At 46.1% G+C, this 16,380-nt stretch overlaps 1 protein-coding gene across 4 annotated transcripts in view; it reads left to right on the top strand.

Moving 5' to 3' along the window:
• EYA2 (EYA transcriptional coactivator and phosphatase 2) overlaps positions 1-16,380 on the top strand; it is a 153,113-nt gene that overhangs the window by 27,832 nt on the left and 108,901 nt on the right. Inside the window, exon 1 of one of the 4 annotated variants that reach the window (XM_034787159.1) lies at positions 12,448-12,531. The exons of the other annotated variants lie outside the window; for them this stretch is intronic. The gene's annotated coding sequence lies outside the window, so the exon portion shown is untranslated. Of the gene's footprint in view, positions 1-12,447; positions 12,532-16,380 lie in introns of those variants that run through there. 4 annotated transcript variants of the gene reach the window in all.

The following is a 16,380-nucleotide window of genomic DNA, read 5'->3' as shown; positions in this document are numbered from 1 at the left end:
GTAAATATTCTTAAATCAGACTCTACTAAGTTCTTAAGCAGCACTTCTTTTACTTTGCCTAAATGTAAATTTAGATTGATGGAAATTTTTGTTATTGGTTTGTGTGTGTACAATGAAATTGATGTTTCCCAACATTTACTTTGTTTAGTTGAAAAAAAAATCGAATTCTTCTAAGTCTATTAATTTTCAACATGGAAAAATTTACTGATGCTGGAAGATGCACAGCATTTCTAAGGTCAATTCTAGACACATCAGATCAGAATGGTTGGGAAAGCAGACTTCGAAAGCCACAGGGAGATTTGAGAGAAAAATTTTGCTTTTATGAGGTGGCGGCAGAGGAGAGGGGAATGCAGTCTAGTGGACTGAGATAGGAGCTACGAACTCCTGAGTTTATAATCCTTCTCTGCCTCCATGTCTCTCTTTGGCAGACAGATTAGGAGAATGCACCTCCATCTGTAAAAGCATAATAAGGCACAGACACAAATGGACAGTCACCATGAAAATGCTATTGGTTTTGAGGCCCTTCATCTACAGTACTTATGCCAACCCATCAGTTTAGTATCTGAGAGTATCACAATGAATGTATATGCCATCACAGCATCCTTGTGAGGCAGGGCAGTGCTATTATCCCTATTTTACAGATGGGGAAACTGAAGCACAGAGAGACTAAGTGACTTGCCCAAGGTTACACAGGTAGTCTGTGGCAGTGCAGGGAATTGAACCTAGGACTGAAGTCCTAGGCTAACGCCTGAACCATTCATCAGGCTGCCGTTTCTGAATACTGCATTTTAGACCAATTGAGATGGCATAAAACTTTTCCCCAAAACTTTGCCCCAAATAGCATTTTGCTGAGGGTGCGTTTTGAGATCAGTGTTGAATGAGGAGTTGTTGGGAATCCTTGTAATGCTACAATACAGAGCTGTTAAAGTGGAGTAGGCTCAGAAAAGACTCTCAGATTGTATCTATTTCATTTTTCCCCCTTCAACTTCCTCATGTGAGTGAAACAGCATTAAACATTGTGCCTTTTGCTTTGCTTCAGCAGGATTGCCAAACCTCTACTCTTGCTTGGGGTGAGAGAGATGAATTGTTGTGCTTTCTTTTGAGCACAAGACCAGGTTTTGGGTCCTGGAGATTCCTGCTCAATGCTTAGCATGAGTACTGGTTAGTTTGCGGTGGCTCATGTCAGTGAAATACAGGGATAAAGAAAAGGTATCCTTGCACAATGCTTGCAGATGGACTAGTTATATGGTGGCCATTTCAGTTTAGATGTCAAATGTTAGTAGCCAAAAGGGATGGTTATTTAGTTCTTTTCCCTGTAGTGGTCAGGTATTACACTGCAAGGGGAACAAAACTAGGTGAGAGAAAGAAATCTAATGAGTTGGGGTTGGCATTTTATTTGTTTTATTGCCATGTATAATCCCTATGATGATTGCCTTTTTTTGTGCTGTCAAATTGTTACTCAACCATCAACACTGCACATGTCTTGGAGAACTTACTTCAAGACCGTGATGCCATAGATCAAAAATTTGAGATTTAAGTCTAGGGCAAGTCACCTTCCTAGTGGCAGACGGTGCAGACTTTCCCTCATAATAGCTAAGGAGAAGTTAGTTTGCATTTATCTGTTCATTCACATTCCCCACTGAATATAGAGGATGAAGCTTTTTCTGAAATAATTTGACCGGATACTAGAGAGCTGCCATTTTGCTGTACTTGCAAAGAGTTTTCTTGGATTGCAACTACTTTGGAGACTGGTGAATGAATCTGTCTGTTCAGGATTTTGAATCCCTTCAGCCTTGGGTTTGCAAGTGATGGCTGACTCCAGTTGATCTGGCATTGGATCCCTGACAGGTAAGCGACAGCAGGCCTCACAGATGATGAGCTTCATTGCCAAAGACTATGTTGAAAGCTGAAACAGCGTTTCCAAGGATAGCTGTTACATTGATTGGTAGGTGGGGCAGGGAGGAGAAATCTTTGAGGAACCAGAAATGGGCTTTGAGATGAGGATTCTAGGGCCCCATACAAAGCTAAGTTGCTCAGGGCCCCCAGATTCAGCCTTGCACAGTGGGGCTTTGGCTTTCTGCCCTGGGTCCCAGTGAGTCATGCCACCTGCATGGTGGACCCCCTAAAACCTGCTCACGGGCCCCCAGCCCCCTGGTTGAGAACTGCTCCTCTAAAGGTAATAATCGTTTATAGTCATTATTGCACATGACTAGATTGGACAGTTTTGCTTTGCGAGTTTATTAGAGACAAAGGAAGGAATTGGGATGCAGTTACTAGAGGATTTAAGTCAGTTTGTTTAAAACAAAGAAGTTCTGCCTGCCCATGGAAATGCCCTGCAAGTATGTGCCAACGCATGCTGTAAAGGAGGTTTTATTGTGCTTCTATATTCCTACAAGCAATGGCTGCCTGCAAGGATTATTCCTGCAACAAGTACAAACAAAACAGTGAGGGTTTCATAGTTACCGTTGAGGATCAGACAGACATATGCATGAGCCTCAATACTTGAGGCCTGCTTTGGAATGTGCCTGCAAGGCTCTGCTATTCTGGCTTTGGTGGTAGCCCAGATTCAGGGTGAAAAACCTTCTGCACCGCAGGCCCCCATTTCTGACTTGTGCCCATCTTCACCTGGCAGCCAGAATTTGAGCCCTTAGGAGACAACATGGGAATTTGGGATGGAATATAGAGCTGTCATTCTGGAGGTCCTGGTGCAAATGTACAACAGATTAGTAGTGAATGAAAGTTATCAGATAGTCTGGTTGTCCATGTGAAATAAACTGGTGGGATCAGTCCTGTTCCAAGCAGATGTCCACATCACAAAAACCACCACCCCACTCCCCTGCAATGAGCATGGAAAATAACTGGAGAGCAGTGAAAAAATACTGAGAGCAGACTGAAAGACTTGCACTGTTGTCAGTTCTAAAGATGTTATATGGATTTTTAAAAGAACATCAGTCTCCACTGGTTCAGCACCATCCATCAGTACAACATTCCCTTGTAAAGAACTCCTGAAAAGAGAGACTAATTCAGACCTATGCGTTCTCTTTGTTCCATACAAATCTGTATTTTCTTTGAGTAAACCCAATCCACTGTGAATTGTGATTCTGCACAAAGGTTTGGTTGGCTAACAGCCAGCTAGAGGCTTTCTGTAGGTTCAATTTGGTGTGGAAGTGAAAGTGAATATCTGCTGCCAAAAGGATGGTTTTCTTATGCGCTAGACTTCACTAGTGACCTGTATTCTGGTAACACCTTTTGTCAGAGAAACCTAGTAGCTAGTAATAAAATTCCTTGGGCTAAGTGGCTAAACTGCCAGCACCTTGTCTGTTACTGTAATTGAGAGCTGTAGCCTCTTCAAACATCATTTTGGTTACTGCTTTGCGTTCTGTTTGTAAGATGCATTGTTGGCCTTTTGCATGGGGAAAAGGTGGAAAAAGAATAAGAAAGCTAATTAAACTATTTAAATGCAATCCTTACAGAAAAGAACCAGTTCAGGTGTTTGTATCCCTGCAATCTTTGTAGGTTATTCAGATCCTCTTTGATTTTGTTTAGTAATACCACCTTCTGGAAGTACCATTCTTTATCAGAACGGACTTTACAAAGAGGAACAGGCTCAGTTGTGTGTACTATGTCAGCCTGGAATATTTGTTGTTGGTTTTTCTAGTTTTGTCCTCTCCTTTTTGGATCTTCTGAGCTTTGGCATTTAGCAGTGGTTGGGGCAGTAGTGTCACTGCAGACTGTGCCCCAAGAGCTCGCTGGTTGACACTATCATCAGTGATCAGGCCGGTGAAACCTTTCCCGGGTACGTTAAGAATGAATTTAAAGCTCACTGCTTCCTGATTCTGCTCTCACCAACACCAACTTAAGGCCATGTCTACACTGCCATTTATGTTGGTATAACTTATATCACCCGGGGGTGTGGAAAAAAAACACGCACACCCCTGAGCAACATAAGTTACACTGCCAATTATGTCAGTGTGCCTAGTGCTATGTTGATGGGAGAGCCCTCTCCTGTTGGCATAGAACATCGGTACAGCTGTGCCACCATAAGGTCTCTCATGAAGACATAGCCAATGAAATAATTTGTTTGGCTGCTACTCCAAAAACTGATGCGAGATCAGTACAAGGCCCATCAGAGACGCAATGTGAATCAAACGGCTTCCAGTGAGTCACTATGGGAAGAACAGCACGAGGGGAGCTATTGATCTAATGGAGCTCTCCCCACCAAACACACAGTTGTGTTATGCTCTACTTGTCTCTGCTTACACACGATGTGCTCGCTTACAAAGGAAAGAATAGTGCATTGTTTTCTCACCTCCCAATATGGATCAAGGCAATCCCATTGTAATGCCAGGTGACCATCACCCCACTCATGCTCCAGAATTCTGCCACTGACAATACCGGCACTAATAAATATTTGTTTTTGCACGGCTACATATTCTAGACAAGACATTCACTTAGGTAATGAAGTTCTGATTTAAAAATAAGAATTAGAATGGATGGAAGCTCCAAATGAAAGGATGGAAGCTCATGATTAGGGCTACAGGTTTGTCATGGTGATGAAAAAGTCATGGATACTGTGACTTCCATTCCTGAAGGCAAGCCTGACTGGCCTGGTGAGGAGGGGAGAGGGGGTTGGAGAGCAAGCCCACCATGCACTCATCCTGCAGCGGCAGCTCCTGTGTTTCATGTTGCTGGGCTTGGCTCCCTACTCCAGGTGTTGCAACCTGGTGCATGGGGTTGCAGCGTTGCTCAGGTTTGGCTCTGCCAACCCTCTGTGGGGCACAGGAGCCATCGCTGCCAATGCTGAGGTGAGTGCAGGGCAGGCTTGCGCTCAACCCTGGGACCGAGCAGCTGTCACTGTGGGGAGCAGGATTGCTTTCCAGCCCCACCCTGCCCACCCCAAGGGTCTCCCCTTCTCACCGAGCTGGAATTAGAGTTGCGGTAGTGGGGTGGAGGGTGTTGCTGTGGGTGGTCACTGCCCCCTTAGTGGGGCAAAGAGGTGGTGGCAATGGAGCAGGATAATGACAGTCTACTAGGACAGTGGTTCCCAAACTTGTTCCACCGCTTGTTCAGGGAAAGCCCCTGGCGGGCCGGGCCAGTTTGTGTACCTGCCACATCTGCAGGTTCAGCTGATCGCGGCTTCCACTGGCCGCAGTTCGCTGCTCCAGGCCAATGGGAGCTCCTGGAAGCGGCACGGGCCGAGGGACGTACTGGCTGCCGCTTCCAGCAGCTCCCATTGGCCTGGAGCAGCGAACCGCGGCCAGTGGGAGTCGCGAGTAGCCGAACCTGCGGACGTGGCAGGTAAACAAACCGGCCTGGCCTGGCCCGGCCCGCCGGGGGCTTTCCCTGCACAAGCAGCGGAACAAGTTTGGGAACTACTGTACTAGGATTTTGAAGGGCATTTTGTGTTTAAGTCGAAAGTCATGGAACAGTCATTAAACCTGTGACTTTTACTAAAGTTACCATGACTGCTCCACGATTTTGATAAGAATGCCATGACAAATCTGCAGCCCGACTGAATTTCCTGTGAAATTGCAAGCCTGATATGCATGCATAGTTGCCAGTATTGCATGCCCAAACAGTGTGTGCAAATGGACAGCTAAAGACCCAGCATTAATTTGTGCACACAATTCCACTCAAGTGTGCAAATTAGGCAAGCGATTTTTGCATATATGGTTCTAATTAATCACAACAATTCTGAGCTAGGTCATATGCAAATTGAGGAAGAAGTGATTAAATGTCTTATACAAGGCCACTAAGTTGGTGCAGAGCTGCGCATAGAACCCTGGAGTTGTTCTGCTGTAGACTTCTCTGCTGTAACTTCTAGATAATGTGTCCCTCCCACAATTTCTGGTAACCAAGTAGTGTTCTATCTGGCCCAGGATATGAAGACCACAGGGAGGATTTTTTTTTTTTTTTTTTTAAATAAAGAAAAGAGGGTGGTGCACTCTCCAGCTCAAAGACCACATGCTCTCTTCAAATAAATAAGAATGGTTGTGGCAGAGAAATGTTGGAGGTTCTTAGCGTGGATTTATTAAAAGTTTAAACATTTCTTCACAGAATTCAGCTGAATCCAAACTGCTGCCCTGACTCAAAGCCAATACAAAAGATACTGAGAAATAATCTCATTGAATTTTAGGAAACACTAGGAGATGAATGAGTCCTTGCTCACTTACTGTAAAATTATATATATTGAGAGTGGAATTCATGGGTCTTAGTGAAGGTCAAATATTTTAAATCAAAACAGTGAAAGCAAATTTGAATAGCTTCAGGGCTTGCCATTCAAGGACAGATTAACTTTAGCTCCAGGACTTGCACTCTGAGGGACCTGCTGGGTTATTTAGTAGTATATACACCTCTACCCCAATATAATGTGACCCGATATAACACGAATTCAGATATAATGCAGTAAAGCAGTGCTCCCGGGGGACGGGGGGAGGAGACAACTGTGCACGCCGATGGATCAAAGCAAGTTCGATATAACACGGTTTCACCTATAACGCGGTAAGATTTTTTGGCTCCTGAGGACAGCGTTATATCGGGGTAGAGGTGTAGTACCAACTGTATCCGAATTCATCTTGAAAGCCATTGCTATGAAATAGCATACAAAGCTTTATCCACCAGGGTCATGACTAAGGATGTTCAAAGCAGGGAGGGAATGAAAGGTAAGGCAATAGGTCTGTCTAGTTTGAATGGACATGATAGCAGATTTTCTAAGCACTAAATCCATGATTCACACAGAACAGTCTACATTTTTGTGCACTCACTATTACAGTAATCCTTAACAGTAAAACAGCAATTTCATCCAAAACATTTACAAAGATGGATGGAAGATTATGCCCATTTTACAGGCAGGGAAACAGAGGCACAGCGAGGCTAAATGACTTGACCAAGGTTACACAGCAAGTCATCTGCAGAACCAGGACAGGGATCCAGGTTTCTTGACTCCCAGTGGAATGGACTTCTTTAGTCTTGCAGAAGTGGGAGGAAAGAATCCTTCCAAACAAAGGTCAAACAGCCTCCAGGAGAATCACCTGCCTGCCATACTATTCTCAAACTATGAAAAGAACTTTACCTTCTACTGCTCCCATGAACATGCTTAATCAGCAAATACTCAATGCACTTGAACCACAAGTTCTGATTTAGTGACGCTTTAACAAAGACCACAGCAAGGAAGCCATGGGGGGCGGGGGGAGAAAATCAGACTATTAACAGAAAATGAGCAATTAGGAGAACCAGCTTTTGGGAGCTAGGGGTTTATACTCCTTGCTATTCCATAATATATTAATGGACTGCCACAATTTCTTCACATGAACTGAGGGATGGGTAAGATGCATAAATTCCAGACTCCTATTCTGAGTCAAAACAGTACAGGGTCTTTAGACACACTATTAAAATGCAGTAGATTGTACTTGCTGTCCCTGAATGTAACTCAGTTTTAAAGGCACTACCGTATCTGGCATTCCCCTTGGATATACAGGGCATCACCTACAGCATCGACTGTAAGACTAGCATTAGGGGTTTCCTTAGCCAAAGTAGAGTATTAGTAAGTGTAATGGTACATCTTACCCCTCTGGCACAGAGATGAATCCACTGTCTCAGATTGCCCTTCAGGATGGTCTTCCCCAGGTTGGTAGGATGACTTAACCCTCTCACCAAACTAAAGTCCTCCTGTGACAGCGTTGGAGATGACCCCGTCCAGTGCTGGGCAAGTGCGCCCCATCACACTCCTAAACCCCAGTCAATATACTTGCCCTTCTTAGCAGGGGAGTGCGGTCCAATGGCCAGAGTCAACAAATTGGTCCCTGTGAGCAGGGCAGTAAGGCCCAGTGGCTATAGTCAGTAAGTTAGCCCCAGTGAGACAGGGCAATGCAGCCCAATGGCCAGCATCAATAGATTCACCCCTGTTTGCGGGGTAGCATGGCCTAGTAGCTACAATCAGTACAATCACCCCTGGGAGACAGGGCAGTAAGGTTTAGTGGCCAGAGTCCACGGGATCACCCTTCTCTGCAGGGCAATGAGGCCTAATGGCTAGAGTCAACGTATTTGCCCCTCAGAGCTGGGCAGTACTGCCCAATGGTCAAAGTTAATAGGTTCGCCCCTCTTAGCGAGACAGTAAGGTCTAATAGTCAGTCTATAGATTTGCTCTTCTTAGCAGGGCAGTGAGGCCTATTGGCCAAAGTCAGTAAATCCACCCTGGTTTGCAGGGCAGTGGGGCCCACTGCCCAACATCAATAGATTTGCCCCAGTTGGCAGGGCTGTAAGGCCTAGCCACCAAAGTCCATATATTTGCCCTTCTCAGCAGGGCGGTAAGGCGTAATGGCTAGAGTCTATGTATTTGCCCCTAATAACTGAATAGTTCAGCCCAATGGCCAAAGTCAATAGGCTCGACCCTCTTAGCAGGACAGTAAGGCCTAGTAGCCACAATCAGTACATTTGCCCCAGGAAGACAGGGCAGTAAGTCATAGAATCATAGAATATCAGAGTTGGAAGGGACCTCAAGAGGTCATCTAGTCCAACCCCCTGCTCAAAGCAGGGCCAATTCCCAGCTAAATCATCCCAGCCAGGGCTTTGTCAAGCCGGGCCTTAAAAACCTCCAAGGAAGGAGACTCCACCACCTCCCTAGGTAACGCATTCCAGTGTTTCACCACCCTCCTAGTGAAATAGTTTTTCCTGATATCCAACCTGGACCTCCCCCACTGCAACTTGAGACCATTGCTCCTTGTTCTGTCATCTGCCACCACTGAGAACAGCCGAGCTCCATCCTCTTTGGAACCCCCGTTCAGGTAGTTGAAGGCTGCTATCAAATCCCCCCTCATTCTTCTCTTCTGGAGACTAAACAATCCCAGTTCTCTCAGCCTCTCCTCATAAGTCATGTGCTCCAGACCCCTAATCATTTTTGTTGCCATTTTTGTTGTCCTAGCAGCCAAAGTCAGTTGGGAAGGGGGTTGCCACACACAAGGAGGGGGAGGCAGCCCTGGTGTGGGGGGGTCCAGGCCCTCCCTCTACACTGGACTCCAGCCAAAGGCCCTGGTAGCAGCAGGGCCACATGCCACTGAGTCATTGGGGAGTTTCTGACCAAAACACGCTGACTTAAAACACCAGCTCACTAACCGAACCACTATCTAATTCCCCTGGGCTGCTTCCGACCAGTTCCCATTGCTACAGTCCAGGCATCTCTACTGTCCCTGGCAACTCCTGACACACCAGGGTCCTGTAGGTGCCTTCAGGGGATCTCTGGCTTCAGGGGATCCTCAGCTGGAGCCAACGGGGCACATCCTTCCTCCCCAGCAGTCAGTCCCAATTGAGCTGAGCTGCTCCCTCTTATACCAGTGCACCTGGAGTATGCCCAGTAAGGTAAAGGGGACATGGCTTCCTCAACCCACAACCCTTCTCCTTCCAGTGTGGGGCAAGTGTTCCTCATCACACACCCTTTCCAGGGCAAGGATGAGTCCAAACCAAATAAAACAGCCCTCCCCAGGCACAATAGTCTTTCACCCTGAGGACCTGTCCTGGTCTCCTCCTTTGTAGCAAGGGAATAAGGAAGACTTTCTCCCATCCTCTCCAGAAGCTCTGGCCTTGGGGGCCATAAGCATCATCAAGCCTCCAGGCTACACCAACACTATTTCCCTAGGTCTTTTCCTTCACACCTCCCCAAGATCTTTCTATACTCTGTCTTCACAGGCCTTTTCCAGATCTCTTTTCTTCCATCACTCTCTGGGTTGGAGCTGGAACTTCCCTGCTATCTTCTACCTCTGTAGAGGATCAGGTGCTGCTTATATTCCCTACAGCTTTTTCCCAGCATGCCTTGCTGGGAGGACTACAGATCCCAGAATGCCAGTGCTTTTAAAGGGCCAGAATTTGGAGCAGGGATGTGCTGGATTAGGCCTGCCCTTAAAAGGACAGCCCTATCCTGCCTCAGTAGTTGGGTGGGGTAGCTGCTGACTCTGAAAACTGCCAAAAAGCAAGTCAGATGCTTTAAAGATATTTTTACAGAACAAGTCCAGTGATATATATCTTTTTGACCAAAAAATTTCATAAAATGAATAAGAGGACTTGCACTAAAGAGCTAATTTTAGAGATACTGTGTTTTCTGTGTTTTACAGAAGCATTAATGTAGGCATAGAGGTTGGGTGAGTTTCCCAAGGCTACACAATCAGCCAGTGACAGAGCTGTAAGCAGAAACTAAGTTGTGACACCTTGTTACCTTGGGCCATCTAGAGGAATGTTCTGTTTTGTTACTTTCCTTTTGTAATAAATTGTTTTATTCGAGGTTTTGGACAGATTTCTGATAAAGCCACTCTCAGGCTAATGATGAAATCCACAATGACTTTCATAGGTGATAAAAACTTTTCCAGTACAACTAAGAAGAAACAGGCCCAGAGGTGGATTATAGTTTTGTGGGGCCTTGGGCCAGAGCAAGTGGGGGTCCCTCCCCATCCCTTCTGCCTGCAATTCCCCCACCCTCGCCTTCTCTGCGCTCTTGCTGGGCAAACTCCCTTGGCTTGGGTGTAGGGGCTTGTCCTGCCCCCCCCCCTGCCCTGCCCGGCGCTCCTGCCAGGGACTGGGGTGGGGGCACAGGGGTTTCCCACGCCCCGACCCAGTTGCCCAGCAGGAGCAGTGGGTGGGCAGAACGGGGAAAGCCCCTGCGCCCCAACCTTGCTCCCCAGCAGGAGCAGCAGGTGGGTGGAATGGGTCGGGGAGTGGAGGTGCTTATTTTTCTGGGCCACCCCAATTGGCTGGGGCCCCATCGGTCCAGTGGCTAGTCCGCCACTGAACACGCCAAATCACCAGCATTCGTGATTTGTCCCAGTAAGCACCAAGAGCAGGAACTATACCTGGACAGGTTATCTACCCTAGCATTTCCCCCTAAAATAACCCACCATTACTACCCCTAGCAGGTCTGCTCCACCAGTGGGAGCAATCATGGGAGCACTAGGGTGACCAGATAGCAAGTGTGAAAAATCGGGACGGGGGTGAGGGGTAATAGGATCCTATATAAGAAAAAGACCCAAAAATCGAAACTGTCCCTATAAAATCGGGACATCTGGACACCCTAGGGAGCACAGACCAGCCACAGATGTCTTAAAGCACATCTAGACAAATGGGCTGAGATTTTCAAAGAATCTGAAGGGAGTTTTTTCCTCAGCTCCCACTGAAATTCCCTTTGACTCCTTTGAAAATCTCAGCCATGGTGGTTAAAATTCTGGCAGCAGCCTATGTATACTACTGTTTGGTATGTCACTGACTTTCTTTAACACCTCACATTTATTTAACATTTAATATATTTATACCATGGTTTTCTATAACTTCTACTATGTAAGATCCGCCACCCTTAATTTCACTAAAGCAATTTGACAGGCACTGCATCAAGGATTATTCAAAACAAACTGATGTTTGCATTTCTGTAGCACCTTTCATCCAAGAATCCTGAAGTGCTTTACAAACAAGTAACCATTCCAGCATCCCTGTAATTCAGGGAGATATTACCTCCATTTCACAGAAGAGGAAACTGAAGTACAGAAAGGTGATGTGACTTAGCCAGAGTCGCACAGAGAGCTTGTGTCAGAGCCTACTTATCTTGAAGCCCATTTATTCACTTTAGCCACAAAATTGCCCTCCTTCGTCAAGCTGTGTTGTGTGAATGGGAAGAAGTTGTAGAGCATTGTTCCTGAGAAGCACTCAGCGGAATGCTCGCTTGAAAGCAACATTTTCTTCAATAATTACTGAGTGTGCTTCTTAAGCAGCTGCTCTATATTGGACTGACAGCATGTACCACACCTTCCCCAATATTGCTGCAGCAAATACTTGTGTTTATTAAACAGCACGGTAAATAGGTCCATAGAAGCAGGGTAGATTGCAAGAATGAAATGAATCTGCCTTGAATTAGGTTAAAGATACACTGCAGCCTTTGGGGGAATGTGGCTCTTTTTCTTTATTTTTATTTGTACTAGAGTGGTAACTAGGGGCCAGGGGCTGCTTGTGCACATACCTGTGTAAGAGATGGTGCTTGTCCAAGGGATCTACGATCCAAAGAAACAAGACACACGATGAGAAGAAAAGATAACAGAGGTGAAGAACTTGTCCAGTATCATAGGGCTGATCAATGGCACAGTAGGGAATAGAACCCAAGTTTCCTGGGTCCTAGTCTAATGCATGAGCCACTGGACTACACTGCTTCTTAGTGTAGACTATTATATACTCTCTCTTGTATAAGAATAAACCTGCCTTGTGTTTAGTTTGGAACACCTCCCTTTCTCATATGCATTCTTTTCTGTGGGTTGATGAACAGAGGTGCTCTATATTTTGAGCAAGTGTGTTCTGCTGCTTTCCTTTTTCAGTGCAAACTGCCATGGGAAATCTGCATAAATGATGCATCATGAACATGTGAATCAAGAGTTGTCCCTTTGGAGCTGGCTGGTATGAATGGTTATGGGTAACCTGTGCACATTCAAACCCACAACAAACCTAAGCTATCATCTGAGAAGAAAGGCGGCCCTCGGCACTCCCTGCAGCGGGCCTCCCTTCCCCAAGGTAAAACATTCTGACACCAAACTTCCTGGAAAATGTTTCACTTTGGCCTTTGTTCCACCTAATGGCCCAACTTTCACTGAGTTACACATTCTTCATTCCTCTTGGTGCTCAGAAACCATCCAGCCCCGCCCCCCCTCCTCCTACTCTCAATTGCCAAAGTAGCCAAAGGAAAATTGAAGTTCTACTACTATTGTTCTGTTTGCAAACAAAAACTCAGACCCCCTGGAAGGAGCACACATCTGGAAACGGGTTCTCTCTGTACAAATAATGTGCCTAACTTCCCAAAAATGAAAAGGCTGCTCCATCTATTTACCCTTCCTCTGTGGATTTTCTACAGCCAACCCTAGGGACCTTTCACTCTCTCCTCAGCTCTCTCTTCCCTCTTCTTGTCTAGTGCTGGCTTCTTTTCTGTACCTTCACACTGTCTCTGTATTGCTGCTGCAAGAGCCTTCTCCACTGCACAGTCTGCCATCTCGAACAGCTTTTCTATGCCTTTTTGACTCTATTAACTCTCTTTTTTAACCTATTTGCAGATGAGATTTGTATAATCTCATGCCTTGTCCAGCTGTATTTGGGACTCAGACACAGATATCGCTGTGCTGGTGCGAACAAACCCCCAACCATAGACAAGGAAAGTTGTGATTTGCACTGGCTGAGGTCACTTGTGCTTGAAATGGAGGTACGCTCCTGAAATCACAGGTTTAATTGTCTAGATTTAGGGATTGCTCTGGTGAAGCTGCACTGGATTCTGGCTCTGCATGGCAGAATCGGGGCTAATCACATGTATAGAGAGGGCCTCACTTCCCTAAACTTCTTAATTTCTCTCTTTTAGTGTGATTGCTTAACTCTGTGAAACCTTAAAAGATACATTTTAATGAGAGGGGTAAGGCACCAGTCCTGCAAACACTTACACATGTGCTTAGCTTTACAGCCATATGTAGCTCTGTTGACTGCAATGGGGCTTAGCAAACATTTTGTTGGAGGGGGTCAGAGTACTCAGAATCTTGAAGGATCAAGTCCCTGATGTTGAACCCTGTGTTATCCAGTACTGCTCCCTCACTGTGCTTTGTCCAAAGGATGAAGGTAACACCCAGGTTGAAAAGGGACCCTCGCGGCTCCGATCAGCACTGCTGACTGGGCCGTTAAAAGTCCAGTTGACGCTGCTGCCGGCGCAGACGGGTTGGCAGGCTCCCTGCCTGGCTCTGCGTGGCTCCTGGAAAAGGCCAGCATGTTCTCTGGCTCCTAGGTGAAGGGGTGGTCACGAGGGCTGTGCGTGCTGTCTCCACCCCGAGCACCGGCTGCACAACGATTGGCCGGGAACTGCGGCCTAGGAGTCAGAGGGACATATTGCTGCTTTCCAGGAGCCACCTGAGGTAAGGACCACTTGGAGCCCGCACCCCAACCCCGGCCCCAGCCCTGAGCCCCCTCCTGCCCTCCAAACTCCTCGGCCCCAGCTCGGAGCCCCCTCTTGTACCCCAAACCCCATCATGCCCAGCCCGCATCCCCAGCTGGAGCTCTCACCCCCTCCCGCACCCCAACCTCCTGTCCCAGCCTGGAGTCCCCTCCCACACTCCGAACCCCTTGGCCACAGCCTGGAGCCCCCTCCTACACCCCAAAACCCTCATCCCTGGCCTCACCCCAGAGCCCACACCTCCAGCCAGAGCCCTCACCCCCTCCCACACCTGGCACCCCAATCCCCACCCTGGTGAAAATGAGTGAGTGAGCGAGGATGGGGGAGAGCGAGTGACAGAGGGAGGGGGGGTGGAGTGAGTGGGGGTGGGGCCTCAGAGAAAGGGCAGAGGATGGGGCAAGGGTGATTTGTTTTCTGAGATTAGAAAGTTGCCAACCCTAAATTAAAGAAATGAAGAAGAAACAGACAGAGTCCTCTTTACACAGTCACAAATGCAGGTTTAGCCAACATGAGCGCTTGGGACGTCCAGTGAAGAACACGTGCCTGCAATAGCAAAGGCCTTGTCTACACTGCAGAGTTTTGTCACCAAAAGGCAGCTTTCGGTGACGAAACAGTGGAGGTATACACACTGCAATGCCACTTTTGGCAACAAAACTCTTCAGTTTTGGTGACAAAATAAAAGCTCCTCGACGAGAGGCATAAAGTTTTTTGCGGCAAACCTAGAGTGACAAAGCATCAGTGTAGAGGCTGCCGTTCGTTATATCACCATAACTGGCCTCTCCCAGTATCCCACAATGCCTGCCGTGTCAGCTCTATTCACTGTTTTGAACTCGGCTGCCCTGCATGCCTGCTACACAGGCATGCATCGCTCCCATTTCAAAGCTCCGGAAAGTTCTGACAGCTAAACATGCTGCTCAGCTCCAGCAACAAAGAGCAAATCATTAACATGGAATGGTGCTGTCTCCCGCACTATGAACACAGAGGCAGACAGGCAGGAGCTGTCTGAACTTAGAGACAACATGCCAATACACTCACATTCCCCCAACACCCCCCCCACCCCGAAGCTTCCTGTCACACATTCTCTCTCCGACCCCTCCACACTTCAGTTGAAAAGCAACTAGCAATTTAGTAGGATTCCCATGGAAGGATGGGATTGAGAAACCTGCATCATGTGACACTTTACCTGCCCCATGAGGCATTGCAAACCCTTTCCAAAGCACTCTGCGGCCAGTTGCACAGTGGGATAGCTACCCACAGTGCACTGCTCTCTGTGTCGATGCAAGAGCTGCTAGTGTGGATGCACTCTGCTAACACAAGGAGCATAGTGTGGACATGCAACAGCGGTTTAATTAAAGTGTTTAATTAAAGCAGAATAACTTTTGTTGACAACACTCTGCAGTGTAGACAAGGCCAAAGTAAAACCTTGGTATCTGTGAAAGTAGAAATGTTTACTTTCTGTTTGAAAACAAGTTCAGTGGCTGGGAAAGTTTGAAATGTTGACAAAAAAAGGTTTGAAAACTTTAGCAGAACATTTTCCCATTTTCTGCTCTGCTCTGTCAGTGGCTTTTAAGCCTGGTTTACACTTAAAAGTTTTACCAGTATAACTATTTCAGTGAGGGGTCTAATTATTTCAGTTAAAAAAAAATCAAAAAGTCATATCAGTAAAAGCCATAATATGGACACAGTTATGCTGGTATAAAGGTAATTTATGCAAGCATAGTTTATTCCTATGCTTTGTATGAGAATAACTATTATGGTATAAAACACCTTTATAGTGACACAACTGCATCCACACTAGGGAGTTGCAGTGCTTTAACTATTGTAGTTAAAGTGATACAACTTGTGTGTTGACAAGACAATAGTTTTCCATAGAGTCTGATAGGTGAGAGAACTTTCTCCTTAGAAAGTCCTCTGCATATAGGAATGCAGCATTGCCATAGATGATTCTTTCTACTGTTCACTTCCACAAGTGAAACAGACCTGATCTTTCTGAATGAGCAGAAACTCTTCATTGGATGAAGAGTTTTTGTTCTACTTTGAATTTTGCATCCCAGTGATGTCTATGACCACTTAAACTATGAAGATCTGGTAGCTGGATTAGCTTCTCAAAGTATTATTCACCTTCTAATATTCATTAAGTACTAGATAAAATAGTAATGATATAAGAGAAACAGATGATTTTTTGGATGAAATCCTCCGCAGATTGACAGCATGAGATGGAGTACTTTGGTGCATGTGTCAGTGTTGCCACTTCTCAGGGTATTTTGCAAATCTCTTGGCACTTGGTGTTTTTCTTAATGCACTAACTCCTGGAGTCATGCTATTTTGTGAGATTTGAGGTGTTTTATTGTAAATAAGCATGTAGAGAAACAAGATAACATGAACCTTAACGACTAAAAAACCAGAAGGAAAATAGTCCAAAATTTATTTATTTATTA

Source organism: Trachemys scripta, chromosome 12 (genome assembly GCF_013100865.1).
Source record: "Trachemys scripta elegans isolate TJP31775 chromosome 12, CAS_Tse_1.0, whole genome shotgun sequence".
NCBI lineage: Eukaryota > Metazoa > Chordata > Testudines > Emydidae > Trachemys > Trachemys scripta.
This window is presented reverse-complemented; position numbering and strand designations above follow the sequence as displayed.